The sequence below is a fragment of the Pezoporus wallicus genome, unplaced genomic scaffold (genome assembly GCF_028554395.1).
Source record: "Pezoporus wallicus isolate ANWC-B61680 ecotype Strahan unplaced genomic scaffold, APGP_CSIRO_Pwel_v1 scaffold_7402, whole genome shotgun sequence".
NCBI lineage: Eukaryota > Metazoa > Chordata > Aves > Psittaciformes > Psittacidae > Pezoporus > Pezoporus wallicus.
In genome coordinates this window covers 2,216,623-2,231,788 of record NW_026641037.1, presented here as the reverse complement: position 1 = coordinate 2,231,788, position 15,166 = coordinate 2,216,623, and the positions used below count along the sequence as shown (strand labels likewise).

Below are 15,166 nucleotides of genomic sequence, written 5' to 3'. Positions count from 1 at the left end.
CCCCTGCACGGGTGCATGGAGGCCCTGCCTTCCCTGCTTGCAAGGGATTGCCGAGGCTCCCAGCACTGTCACAGATGAGTTCTGCCTCTGACACCAGCAGCATCAGAGACAAGTCATCAAAGCATTCATGGGTAATTTGCCGCAGATGCTACCACCAAGAAGTGCTGGGAGGGGAGAGCAGTCTTTTTGGACACAGGCCCCGGAGCTCCACTAGGCCAAGCCCCCAACCACTAATCTTTCTTGGATCCAGCCAGTAATATTTAGAAACCAGTTAAAATAGAAATGAACAGCAAGCGAGGCCAAACGCGCCCAGCCAAGCGAAGGAAACGTGATCCAATCGCTGACAATGAGGTGAGAAACAACCCTCCTTCAGCTCTGGGAGTGTTTCCATCATAGCCACTCATTGTTCTACTGCCACAACCCAGGACAACAGAAACAATTGGAACAATTATATTCAGAGACCTAAACAGTAGAAGTTAACTCATTAATAAGCTGATGGTTATAACTCAAGACAAGGCTGTATTTGTTTGAGTCATTTCATTGAATTTCCCTGACCTTCCAAACTTTTGTTTTGCAAGTTGGACCTTGCAAAAACCCAGCAGGCCTTCTTATGCCAGTTACAGTTATAGCCAAACAAAAATGTATTTCATATTTCTTTGATACTTGTTGCTAAAAAAAAAAAAAAGCAAAAAAAAAAAAAACCAAACCCAAAACTCACCCCAAACCAAAAACACCAAGAAAACCCAAACAAACAAACAAAAAAAATCCCCAACAAAAAAGAAACCAACCAACCATGGACTCCTTGATATCTTGCTCTAACACCAAATCCTTTCACTGGATCCTCCTTCTCCGTCTGCAGCATTGTTAAGTTCAAGACTCTCGTTTCAGCAACCCAGTTACCCCTTCCTGTTACAAGCCCACTTTGGCCTCCTATTTTATCTCCCTCCCACCTTCACATCAGTCAACCCAGCTGCTTTCTCGCCCACGCCAGATATAAGCAACTCCAGTTGTCTTTATCCAAGCAAACCGCTAGCAGGATGCAAGGACACTGCTATTCAAGCCTCCTCATAAAAGTACTGCTAGGGGGCAGTAACAAATCCCCACAGATGAAATACCACAGCATGTTGTAAATGCCTGGACTGCAGCTCTGCTGAGGAACACAAATCCATTTTGTTCAAGGGATTTCAAAACAAGAAAATAAACAAGTAATCTTAAGTCATAGCTAACAGGACTCATTTAATGATCAGTTTAGCTACAATCCTTTGCTGGGACCCAACCCAGCTATATGGGAACTAAGGAACCTGGAGAACTTTTCCCCTTTCCCATTCGTTAGTATGATGAATGCCATCTCCTGCAGTGATGAAGCAGCTGATCGTGAAGAGCCCAGAAATACCTGCTGTGTCTGGTCCACCTGGGAACAGCCTCAGTCCCACCTCTATTGTAGTCCCCCGTATCAAAAGAACGGACCTTCCCTCCCTCTCAATAAGTCACCAGACACCTCCTCAACTGATTCACCTCATAAACCCAGGAAAAACAGCAGGCTGTTCCTGGAGAGCTAGCAGGCTGAATGAGCTCAGAGAAGGTTCAGCAGCATTGCCCATGTGAAGGGATAGCAACATCCTGCAACGTGGAGGCAAGGCAGAGGTGGAGACAGCCTTCAGATCTCCTGCCAAGGAGCTGTCAGATCCGCTGGGGTGTCAAAAACATCCCTGCCAGGGGCGCTCTGTCTGGAGCAGGGATAGGTTTTCCTTCGCAGAAACAACAGCTAGCCTGGGGCTGAAGCCAACAACTTGTGCAAAAGTGCAAAATTACGTTCATGTTTACTTGCAGTGTTGATCGGTGCAAGTATTAGAGATTGATAGGCAAATACTGACATGATGTCTATGATATTTCTGTTGCAGGTTTGTGAGGAGGCTGTTGCTGTAGATGCAGGATTTGCCTCTCTACTGTTGCCTCTGTGGGGAGGAGAGATGATCTGAACGATCCACTCCAAGTGTGAGTCAAAAACACCCATTCTGGTTTGCTCTATCTTAAACCTATCAGTCTCCATTACAGTATGTCTTTTGAGCATGGCCCATGTATTGTTTACACTAAAGGCATAAAATTTGGAATGCTAAGCAGTAATACCTGCTACCTCTGCCAAACTTCATCTTCTACGTTTCCTGGACTTTCACCCTTGTCAGACATGAGCTTTCATTATAACTTGCCATAACTAGGGTTACTCTTCTAGCATTAATTAGTAAGGCACAAGCTGTTAGTTACTTTTAAAGTGTAGGAATAATTTTACCATCATGACCCAGCCTACTGCCAGGCTTTTTGATTTTAGGCTATAAAAATGCAAGTGGCACCATGTTTCTAATTAAGAAACACATATCAAATATTCATCATTGAGAATTTATACAAAATAAAAAGAGAAGTTATCTCCTGCTCAGCTTCCACACAGAACTCATACCACAGGGGAGACTTATAGGGAAAATGTTGCCATCAAAACACATATGCAGCACCTCTGAAAGAAGCCCTTCAGCCCCCTCCCTCTCACGGCTCCTGCTGATTCAACACTCCTTTGTTCTTGCACAAAGGGCTCTCCCACACCACAGTGGCCCCTTAGAACAAACGTTCTTCCTGGCACATCAGGGATGAAGGCAGAATCCCAAAGTAGCTGTATCAGCTGACACAAACATCCTGTAAGAAAACCTTCCTAAGAAATGCCAGCAGTTATTTGGATGGCCCTCAAAGTTATTTGCTTTTTCTGTCACAGAGCTCTGGGAGAGCCCAGGCAGGATCACGCCCTATATTACACAAAAAAAAGCAAGCAAGAAACCAAGCAATCACACACTTTGGACCAAAATACCATTATCTCAAATTAACATGCACTTTGGAACATAACTGTTCAAAAATTTGCACCATTTCAACAACAATGTAGCAGAAAAAGAATATCCTGGTTATGTCATGTAGAATATGCTATATGAGTAAAAAGTGCCAGTAAGCATATGTTTAAGTAGGAAAGGACTTGTACCACCAAACTATTTTGGCAAAAGTTACGAAGATCCTGAGCATATATAAATCTGAATTCAAAATTTTTGTGTGTAGTTACTTGATAAAGCAACCAATTCAGAAAGACTTGAAAACATTCCTAACTTTTCCACTCTGCAGATTTCTCACCTTAGGGGTATCATTCTTTCACAACGAACAGAATTCCTGCAGGTTCAGTCCTGAGCCTGGCACATTCAAAGTGGTAATCAGTGTTTCACCAGTCAAGTGAAGAGACATTACTCCAGCGTGTCAAGAATCCATCTACTTTATACCTGGATAAAGTGAATTTACAGGCAGGGAGCAAGGGAGTCCATTATGTGGTCTGCAGAAACACAAGAACTTGAAAGAACTGTACTTTCTATTTTAGCCAATTAATTTCCATTAAATGTGTGTCAGCTGTGTTATTTTCATAGAATCATAGAATGGTTGAGGTTGGAAGGGACATTAGAGATCATCCATCCAACCCCCATCACGGGAAGGGACACCTTCCATTAGGCGAAATTGCTCAAAGCCCCATCCAACCTAGCCTTAAACACTTCCAGGGATGGGGCAGCCACAGCTTCTATTCCAATATCTCATCATCCTTATAGTAAAGAATTTTTTTCCTAATACCTAATTCTAAATCTACCCTCTTTCAATTTAAAACCATTCCCCCTTGTCCTATCACTACATGCCCTTGTAAAAAGTCCTTCAGATTTCTTGTCCTATTTTAGTACTATGTTCCATGAAAGACATACTTCAGAAGAGCTATGATTATTCCTACTGAACTGTTCTTTACAAGAGAGTTTGATACAAGAAAATTAAACTTATGTATTCATGCATGTATGCATGTATATACATGTATCTGTTGATAGAGAATCATAGAATGGTTAGGGTTGGAAGGGACCTTAAAGATCGTCTAGTGCCAACTCCCCAGCCACAGGCAGAGACACCTTCCACTGGACTAGGTTGCTCAAAGCCCCATCCAACCTGGCCTTAAACACTTCCAGGGATGGGGCATTCACAACTTCCCTAGGCAACCTGTGCCAGTGCCTCACCACCCTTATAGCAAAAAATTTCTTCATAATATCTGATCTAAATCTACCCTCTGTCAGTTTAAAGCCATTCTCCCTTATCCTATCAGTATATGCCCTTATAAAAAAATCCCTCTCCAGCTTTCTTTTAGGCCCTCTTTAGGTACTGGAAGACTGTTATAAGTCCTCCTTCAAGCCTTCTCCTGGCTGAACAACCCCAGCTCTCTCAGCCTGTCTCCATAGGAGAGGTGCTCCAGGCCTCCAAGCACTTGTGGCCCTCCTCTGGACTCACTGAAGCAGATCTACATCCCTTATGTTTGGGGCTCCAGAGCTGAAAGCAGTACTGCAGGTAGGGTCTCACAAGAGCAGAGTAGAGGGGTAGAATCCCATCTCAACCTGCTGGCCACATTCCTTTTGATGCAGCCCAGCATATGGCTGGTTTCTGGGCTGCAAGTGCACATTGCAGGGTCAGGTTGAGCTTTTTGTCAACCAACACTCTCAAATTGTTCTCCTCAGAGATGCTTTCAATCCAGTCTCTGCCCAGCCTGCAGTTGTGCTTGGGATTGCCCCAGCCCATGTGCAGGACCTGGCACTTGGCCTTGTTGAACTTCATGAGGTTTGTGCTGGTCTACCTCTTGAGCCTGTCCAGGTTCCTCTGGATGGGAACCCTTCCATCCATCATGTCAACCACACCACATAGCTTGGTATCAGTAAGGTTCCTAAGGCTGCACTCAATCCCACTGTCCATGTCACTGACAATGTTGAACAGCACCGGTCCCAATACCAACCCCAGATAGCTGGATGAAATTAACAAATACGATTTTTTTTGTTGTTGTTATCAACATAGTGGGTAAGCTTCTTACAACAGAATTTTTTCTATATGCATACATTATGAAATCATTTTATTATGAAAGTTGTAGAGATGAATGTGTAAGATACTTCTGAATCTAGAAGAGGATGCATATTCTGTCTAGGTTGTGATAAATGCTTCTTATTACAAGAGGCTTAACACCAGGAACACCTGACACACTGGTGTCACTGTATGCTCCAGTTTTCCCTCTTGCACTAAAACCCCCATGCTTTAGTGAGTTTTGCAGAGGAGCAGAATGCTCATTCCAGTGAATCACAACACCAGCAGCTGGAGGGTGATCAACACTTGAGCAGAATATGTTCTCAGCCCAGGCTGACTGCTACGGTTAGCACCAAGCCGTTTTTGAGAGTAGCAGCATAATCTAAATATTTATCTGCAATATTTAACCTGGACCTGTGAAGGTCCCAAATGTGTAGAGGGTATTAGGCACACATCCATTTAGCACCAGGTGGGAACTCTGCCTGTGCAGTTGGGAGTTCACTGCACAGCTCTCTTGAGAATGCTCAGATAGATTAACAGGTAGTTAAGCAAACAGTGTACAGGTGGAGAGATTGCTAATCTCACTTTTTCTTAGCTGCCCTCTCCCCTTCTTGTTTCTAAAGCACTTCAACAGATAACAGTATTAAGTCAATCAGATGCTGTGAATTGTTCCTAATAACAGGACAGATACTGCTGTTAACCACCCTCTGACAAAACCACAGCTCCAGCTTCAAAGCTCACACCAGAATCTACCTAGTAAGCATATTTTGAAAGTATGATTTATAAAAAAAAAGTATTCCTTAGCACAAATGGTGTATGGGAAAAAAAAACAAATATTTTGTGGAAAGTTCTACCAAAGTAAAAAAAAATAAAAAATAAAAAATGTGCATGTGCCTGGGTGCCTGGCAATTCTGTCTTAAACTGGAAAGAAAGCCCAGAAAACACTGAATATTCAGAGGACTGCAGATTTTGGAAGCATGCACCTGTTTAAGATATCTGTTATGATAAATTTATGATTTATCTGTTATGATAAATTTTACAATGAAAAATAATTCAGAGAAAATGGACACCACAACTGATGTAAAGGGAAAGAATAATAAAGAAACAGATAAACAAGAAATAGTTTAGAAATGAGAAAAGTAATGCAATCAAGCAAAGGACACACCAAGTGTGTGACTGGAAATACTACTGTATTAGCTCCAGATATGGCCAGAGAGCACCCTTAAAAACATCAAACATCTGTATGTGAGGGCAGAAAGACTACCTGGCTGGCACTAAGGAGCAGAAAAATATACTGTCCAAAGAGAAACCCTGGTCTTTAATCTGACAGCTGTGATTGCAGCGGGCACACTCAGAATCTGACTGCTATCATGTGCATCCAGTTAGCTTCCAGTTATTAGAAACAATAAAAACAAACACCAAATCACAGTACAAATTCCACTTTGAACTTTTCTTTGAAAATACTGATGTAGTATTCAAAGTCAAGCAAATTAGCTTCACAGCAGATGTACATACATGTAGATTAGAAGGAGAGGTATTAGAACAGAGGTAGACCATTAGATTTGCCTTAAATTTGAGAGTAAGCAAAAGATTTACTTGCACACCTCAGGATCAGAATGAGGACTGCCAAGGTGGGGTTGAGATTCTTGGTCTGTCTGTAAGACCTCCTAAATTTGATAAAGAAATGTTCCAGATCAAGCCATACATCATATCTAAAGGTGTCATCAGCACTCAGCAGCTTGACAAACTCATGGCAGTAGAAATCAGATAAGACTTATCCCAGAACATGCTCTCAAGGGTCCTAGGGCTCAGTCCTTTGTTATACTAATATTACAAAATAACAGGTACTAAAAAGAGGGAGGGAAGTAATTTGCAATTCTGTTTACACCACAACATGCAACCAGGAAAAATTAAGCCCTCAACAACTCTTTCCCTGGAGCATGTTAATATATGCTGAAGGATTTATCCTAAATTAGCTCATCAGTAGCCACTAGCACAAACCTCTTTCCAGGCTTGCTGCATTAGAACAGCTGGTGTTTCTAGCCCGTGGTTTTACTTTCTAAAGAAAGTATGGACAAATCTTCTAGTGAAGCAACCTTCAAGCTTTCAGAGATCAGCTGAACAACATGGGCTGTATTTTTTTTTTTAAACAGTATCCACAAAACAAAGTAGGCTATCACATGAAAAGCTTACTCATAGTCAGACCTGAAAACAGAACCTGAAGAGATAATAACATCCTAATATGACAATATTTCATAGGGCATCCACCCATCTGCAATCTTAAAATCATAGAATAGTTAGGGTTGGAAAGGACCTTAAGATCATCTAGTTCCAACCCCGCTGCCATGGGCAGGGACACCTCACACTAAACTATGCCACCCAAGGCTTCATCCAACCTGGCCTTGAGCACTGCCAGGGATGGAGCATCTTGGGATTCTTATTACATTAAGCCACTAAACCACCCAAATATTGCTAAACATTTAAGCTGGTCTGAATTCATGCAGATTTAGATTTAACTGCCATACAGAGCCAGGCTCTCTAAGGGTTCCATACATCATCTGTGCAGACTTTCACTTTAATTAGTATCAAGTATCAACATTGACTCAAAATAACTTGTATAAATGTGGGTAAAGTTAGATGCATAGGACCCATGAGGAATAGGCAAGGCACATTAGTGGCATCAAGTGGAAGATTCACCCTGCTGATAGAAAATGACATTTTTGACCACAAATTAATGTTGCTCTCTAACTCAAAAAACAAAGTTTCACCTATCTACGGTGTAAACTATTTCAGAAATGTAGGGGTACTTACCAGAAGTTAAAGTATCATGCATAAACAAAAAGCTTAAAAAAGTTAAACTCCCTTTTCAACAGCAAATATTTATCTGTAAGTACCACCAGCATGAAAAAAATATTACTGATAATACTTGATAATAGAAAGGAAAACCAACCAGTATTTGATCCTTTTCTTATCTCTCGAGGAACTGGTCTGGAGGAATAGAAGAAGTGATTTTGGTTTGGTTTATTTTTCTGCCAGATCAGTTCCCTAATCTAACGTGCCATGATGCCACAAGAACAGCTGTGCTGGCAAAAAGCTGGCAGTAAAGGTGTTGGAGTATGCAAGCCAGCTCAGTAGAAATCCTGTGGATTTTGCTGGGAGCAATTGGAAACTCTTAGAAGTCAGAGTTGTCTGTTCAAATGGAAAAAGGCATAAGACAGTTTGGATTTAGGACACAGATGCTGCACTTGCATATACTTGAGGCAGATGTGGTTTCCTGAAAATGCAGATTTTTTTATTATTTTATTTGCTTTAAACTTTTATTTTGGCTGTTCCCATATTAGACCATTAAATGCAAATCTTAGTTATACATCATTCACTAGATGAAGACAGACTCTTATATCAGTTTACTTAAGTGTTTAAAAATGCTTCTAAATCTTTGTTCATTTTACAGCGATTATCTACATCAGCAAGACTGAAATAGCATTATCATACCGTTGCTACTGCCGTATCAGACCACAGATCCCTTCACTGTCCCCTACAACAGTTCAGTCTCTTGTCCCAGTTCCAGCATTCAACTGAGGACACTCAGGAAGCTGTACTCAGCTTCACTTTGCTAATGCCATGGTATAAAGAGCAGGCAGTGGCAGCTGCACATCATCTAATGGTATGTAGGGTTCAGCCTAACCGTAACTGCATCTAACTTGGATCACACCAGAGGGCTGATGCCCACAGTTTGTTCCACAAACTACCCTTTCACTTTGCAGGAGAGGAGCAGGTAGACTTCACTATGCTGCATCATACATGGTGTCTGCCCAGCAAGTCCTCCCCGCTGTGTAGCCCACCCATTGCAGACAGGAGGCCAGTCAACCCATGTCAGCCTGTGTAATGGACAACTTTCTTATCTGCCCTACCAACAACTAAAAACCAGCAAACCTTAATCTTCCTGTGGCTGTTAATTCTGATGGACCTTTTGTTTCAAGTCATTTCTCTGCTCTTTCTGGGAAGTCATGAAAAGCATGTGTCAGCACAACTTGCTGCTGAGGAAGGCATTAGAAAGGATTTTAACTGATTCCCCATAGCAACAGACTCTGAAAGGGAATTAGCATTTGCTCCCCATTCCTCAAGAAACCTAAATGGAATTTGTTTTTCTCCTATTTAAGGAATTATTTCCAGGAGGGTGGCATGCTGCTGCCTCTGTCGCTCAGCAGGCACAGCTTTGGAAAACACTTTGCACACCCCGTCTTCAGCATAGCAGTGATCCCAGCAGACATGGAACTGTGTATGAACAAGTGTACATGTATGTTTCCCTTACACAGCTTTCCAGTACTCTATACACCTTTCTGCTACTTTTACCAGTTCTCTGTACACCAATTAACTAACCCAAATCATTTTTTAGTTTTGCTGCACAAAGGCTTTCAAACTCTAGATGCTGAATGGAAGAGTCTTTCTACACTGGAGATTTTAATCTCCAGAGAAAGAACTCACTTCACCACACTGGCAATGCTATTTTTAATGCATCATCAACAACACATCTTCAGTTTCTATTCTACTCTGAGATTTTCTTAATATTTTCTCAAATTTCTTCTTAAAAACCAATCACTTTGAAGTAGGCAAAGGAATGCACAGGAAGCCCAGAGCCATCCACCCCAATATTAATGCTCCCAAAGTCAGAAGAATTGATTGGTATCAGAGGCAGTTTCTGGACTTCCAGAGATTCCTGGCTCATGCCTCAATTCTTAAGGCAAAAAACTAGATCAAGAGGAAAAAAAAAAAAAAAAATATATATATATATATATATATATATATTAAAAATAAGCCAACTTTATCTCCCGTGCTGGAGATGAAAAATTTCACAGACTTCAATGAATTACATTACTGCACACAGTCAAGAAAAGACTAATTCCCACCACTCAGTTTGGTGGTGCTGATGCTGACTAGGGTGAACTATTGAGTGTGGGCAACAGGAACCCCCCAGCCTCCCTAGAGCACATCCAGACCTGATTTTAGATGAAGCTCTGCTTAGCAGCACTTCACCATGTGCATCACTGCCTGGAGTGTGAAACACAGAACACAAGTGAAGGGAGTAGATTGAACACAGCGAGAAATTCACTCAACAGCTGCTAACAACACATGTTTAAGATCTTCTGAAAATACCTGACAAAGACTTTAAGACCTTTTCAACCAGCAAAACCATGCTTTAAAGGCATGAAGTCATGATAATGAACATGAAGCATAAGCTTGCTTTGTTCTTGCCCATCATAATTCTAGAAAACAATTCTCTTTCTAGAAACTAATATAAAAATTTCTCTCCCATAGGTTATTTTGCTTTAAGGAGGACCTTTTTTTCCTCAAGAGATCATCAGAAATATACCCTGTAAAAAGCAGGTGATACACAGCACACCAGATCACACCCAGGAGTACCCATCTCTCACTATGAGTAAATATTTAATAATTTGGAGAAGCCATTTTCAGACACACTGTTAACATACAAGACCTTATTCTTCATAGCTAAATGAGCTATTGCTGAACTTACAGGTCTGGCTCTACTTAGAGGACCCTGGATGTTGATTTTCTGTAGCATAGAGTAATTCAAATAATGCGACAATACGAGAAGATAAAAATAAGATGCCTGGAAAGGATTTGTATCAGCACAGCCAGCCATGTAAATGTATATATAGTTACTTACCACTCGATACATAGTCCCCCACAAAGCAGATGTTTTAAACCACAAGACCTGTTGCGTTTGTCATTGAGACAGTTGGTAATTGCCAATTTCCTTCCCTCTTTTTCTTGTACGGACACTACCAACCAATGCGTCAATCGCATGTGGCTGGAACTAAGACCAAGCAAAGAATATGGGAAGCACATTAATGTGAGCCTCAGCAGTGCCCAATTCAGACCCACGCAGTTATCACGTACTCCATCTCAGTAACATGCTTGGTCATGCTCAGTGTGTGTAGGTACCTGAACTGTGTGTCAGTTCCAATAAATCAATTTGGTAATGGAGCATGGACTGCTTTACACAACAGTTTGTCTCCACTTGAAATCTCTTGCATGCAACCTTGAGTTATTTCAGGTTGAAGAGATTCACATGGACAGCTCTTGCTGAGAATGATATACTGCTTTAACACACGGACAGGCGGCCTTGAAGCAGTTTTGCATTGTTCACTGGTGGACCTGAGCCTCTTCAGGGGTATGGAGCATCTGCATCATCCTGTCCCTGGCTTTCTCTAGCACTGCAACAGGTGTCTGCCTCCAACCGCTGTCAGCCACTCCGCCCACCTCTCTATTCCACTCCTCGGCACTCCTACTGCCCTTGTGGGAACCACAGTAAGTGCCTATCCATGGTAGCAGATATTTCCTCACCTTCTGGATCTCCCAGCCTGCCTTACCATCTCTCAAATGCACACTCTACATCACTCTCTGCCACCCAGGTACAACCAGATAGTCCCTCTGTAATGCTGGATGACCATCAAAATGCACCGTAAGTCAGGAAAGCAGAGGGCAAGCTCCTATCTCTGGAGTAATGATAATGACCTCAGTATCCATGGACAAGAAAAGTTATCTTTGTTACAGAATCAATCTCAGTTTCCCAAAATAAGCAAGAAAACAAATCAAAAACCAAACCAAAATAGAAAGAGTACACACACCTCCCTCCTGGCCATTAGATCAGTCTGCACAAACGTTGGCCAACCTCAGCAGTACTCAAGCAGAAGCATCTTCTGCTTACAGACTTGGAAGCAAAGACAGGTCTATCCCTAGCAAAGTCCAGACCCAATGGTTCAGACCAATTAAACTCTAGCACATTGCTCAGCCCTGCTCCTTCGCCCCGGGGGAGCCACATTGTGCAGATAAGTGGCTTTAACACCCTTCCAGTACAACAGCCCCTAATGACTGCTCAGACCATGCTCTGCATCCTACTATGCCAAAAAGAAAATGCCATAATAACTGTGCTCCTAAAGCACCTTCATTTCAACACATTGAAGCAAATTTGAAGCATTAAAGCAGTTTCTGCAAGACCACAGCAGTCATACATGGCAACCTTACCTCCTCTGAAAATACAGGCAAAAAATGCTATCCTGTTGAAGATAATACAGGAGGGGAAGCAGACCTCGGGTTTCCAAATTTTGAGTGTTTATGTTATTGGGGTTTTATTTTAATATTCAGACTTTAACTTATTACAAAAAAAAAAAAAAACACAAAACAAAAACAAACAGAAAAAAACACCACATCACCTTTTGTAGCTGCAGCTCTGGCTTTGCTGCCTAGGTAATCCATTTAATTGAATTGGATCTTGGGTGACACCTTTAAGAAAAATCGTATTCCCATTTCATTGAAGGAAAAATCATTCTATTTATGGAAAGATTACGTTGTAGAGCCAAAAGAAATACACAGCTTCAGCATAAAAGCCTTTCCCAAATAAAGGGAAGCTAAATATTGAATATAAGATTAATTTTTGTTCTGTGTTTTGATGCTCATAAAATTGTTTTACAGGTATTTCTTAGCAGTGTTTTGAATTACAGATCTACTCATGCAAAACCAGGATCTGTTAATAGTGGGTGGCCTCTCCTTTGCTTTTATGGAGTGAAAATTTTATTCTTTTACAACTACTGGTGATTTTTATCAAAGTCATCATGGGACACGTGCCTCAAAGGGTGAAAGGACAGAAGCATTAAAACAATTCCCTAGGCAACCTCTCAGGCTGAGCCAGTGTTGTTAAAATAATGAGTTGTGCACCACTCAATCCAAAACCACCAGCTGATCCCCATTTCTAGAGACAATAGGTAGAAAAAAAACAGAAAACGTCTGCCACTGGTCAGATAATTTTTCACAAATCCTGTGTCTTCAACTGATAAAACTTAATATTTTTTTTCTCTGACAGCCTACCAGTATTTTTAGACCTAGAAAAAAGCATCTTTCAGAGTTTTCTTTTTTAAAGTAAGTAGCATTCTCAAACTTATTCCAGACAGCTAAAATTTAAAGAAACAGGAAGATTTCTAACAGTGTCCATGTACTCCACCTCCCAGAAAGTCTGCTTTCTTTTTTTTTTTTTATATACCACATTATTGCTAAATTTGGTGTCTTGTTGCCAGGTTGAATCCTGTCTGTCCTTTCAGTAATGGTGTGTGCAATTATTCTTTCACATTTCAGAACAAGACACCCAAAGTTTTCTTTCTCTTCGTCTAAGTTTTGTAACATACAAAGGCCAGAAGTCTCAAGGACAAGTAAATCAGGAGAGTCCACTGAAAACAGGCAAACATTGTGCTTTATAACTCACGAGTTAAAGCACACTTTAAACAAAGAGCCTATGACTGGTTCATCAGATAAGGCTTATATCTCTCTCCCTGGAATTTAATAACACTTCTTTTAGGAACACTTTTTGGTCAGCTAGAGTTGAAGTTCCCAGAATTATATAGTTACCTAAATACAACAAAACCGGCACGGAGTATAATTCCCAGCTCATCGTATGTTCTGTTTTGTTGCTTTGGCTCTTTTTCCCCCTTGAAAAATAGTTTGCTGAGTAGATCCAAAAAATGCCTTGTTTGAGGGCTGATGAAGTACTTAATACCCCAAGAGGCTTGACTCACACCTATTTCAGCACCTTACAGGGTTAAGACCAAGTGCTCTCCCTCACTGTTACACCCTGCAACACTCTGGGTAGCGTCCTCGACTCTTCTCAGTGGGGTCACGACTTTACGTGAAGCCTCATTTAACACGGTCTGGCCTAAATTTAAGGCATACCAAACGGCTGCAGCTTTCTCTGGTTTTAGCTCACCGCCGAAGTGGGTCCTGCAACCGTTTTGACGCAGCCTTCAAGCAGAACCTCCCACAGCACATGGCAAAGCAGATTTCACCCCCAAGAAAGTGGGCAAAGAGCCCAAAGACGGCTGAAATTTTATCCGGCATGATTCATTATTTAACCAACAGAACAAATACGGCCAACACAACCGCTGGTGTAGCCCCTTATGACTCCGGCCGGCTCCAGGTGCACCTCGGAGTACCAAGGAACAGCCCATGGACCAGCTGTGCTGCGGGCGCTGCCGCTTCCCTCGGGGACCCCACGATGCCCTCGAGGATGCCCCGGACCGGCTGCGGCTCCAGAGAAAGGAAAAGTCGCGGTTTCTTGAAAAAGCTACTATAACGGCGTCCCGTGAGGTACAGCGTTTCTCACCGACCACAGCAATATTTTATCGGGGGGGTAGTTACAGTGTGTAAACCCTTACCTTAACTTCCGGCGACAAACACAGCAAAAAACCGGCATTAATTCCCGAAGCAAGACCCCAGCGGAGGTTCCCCCAGAGGCGGGCAGTCCGCGCACGCCCCAGGACAGCTCCGTCCCACCACCGCTCCACAGCCACCCGCCTGCCCGCGCCTCAATGGCCAGGGCCTCGAAGGCTCCCGCCGGGGGCTCAGCCCGTCCGCACTCACCACAGGACGCCAGATTCAGATCAATCTCGTACCGCCGCAACCTGCTCTCCGGTTCAAACGCACGGCTCTGCCGCCCGGCCCAGCCGGGTCCGCCCTCCAGCGCGGAGCTCAGGGGAAACCCGGAGCAGCGCCGGACGCGGAATGGAGCGTGCTCCCGTCCGCTAGCGGGGCGGCGGTAGCGGCTGAGGCCAGCGATCCAGCCCCGTTGTTGCTGCGGCCCCGCGCCCGCTCCCATTCAACCTGCTCCATTGTGTGCGCTCCGAGCCGGTGGGGCGCCGTGCTGCCCCTCAGCGCTACCCCGCTTCACGGGCTGCCGCAGAACGAGGGGCCCTTCCCCTAGCCATGTCCCGGTAGAGTCTCCCCTTGGCGGAATCACAGAGCTCCCGAGCTGGGGGGGGAGCAGCCGCGGTGAGGCGGACCCTGAGGCTCACCTTCGTCCCGCCGGCGGCGGGTGTCATGGAGACGCGCGGGACGGCCCCGTCACCTCAGGGCATCGCGCAACAACGGCCACAACGCCGCACCTGCCGCGGGGCGGCGCGGAACGAGGCGAGCCCTGGGAGAGACCCGTCGCCTCCAGGAGTTGGAAAGAGCCTTTAGGGGCCTTCCTCCGAGCAGTGCGGGATCCCCCCCCCCCCCCCCCGGGGAGGGGAATACCGCGTTGGCGGACTTCTGAAGTACTTTTTTGCTTTTAAAAATCTATGGTGACGTTCACCTGCCCTAACAGAGTGTAACTGCAGAGAAACGATAGCCGGTACCTGTACAGCCCCAGTGTCCCTGACATCCAGCATACCGACGGTGAACGGATGTCCTGGTGTGAAGGAATGCAGCTCTGTGCTGGAGG

The 15,166-nt window shown here is 43.5% G+C and overlaps 1 protein-coding gene across 4 annotated transcripts in view; it reads right to left on the bottom strand.

The window, feature by feature from the left end:
* Positions 1-14,659, bottom strand: part of PLCH1 (phospholipase C eta 1) — an 80,251-nt gene extending 65,592 nt beyond the window's left edge. For all 4 annotated transcript variants that reach the window (XM_057421705.1, XM_057421707.1, XM_057421708.1 and 1 more), the window contains exon 1: positions 14,326-14,659. The gene's annotated coding sequence lies outside the window, so the exon portion shown is untranslated. The remainder of the gene's footprint in view (positions 1-14,325) is intronic.
* Between the last annotated feature and the right edge of the window lie 507 nt (positions 14,660-15,166).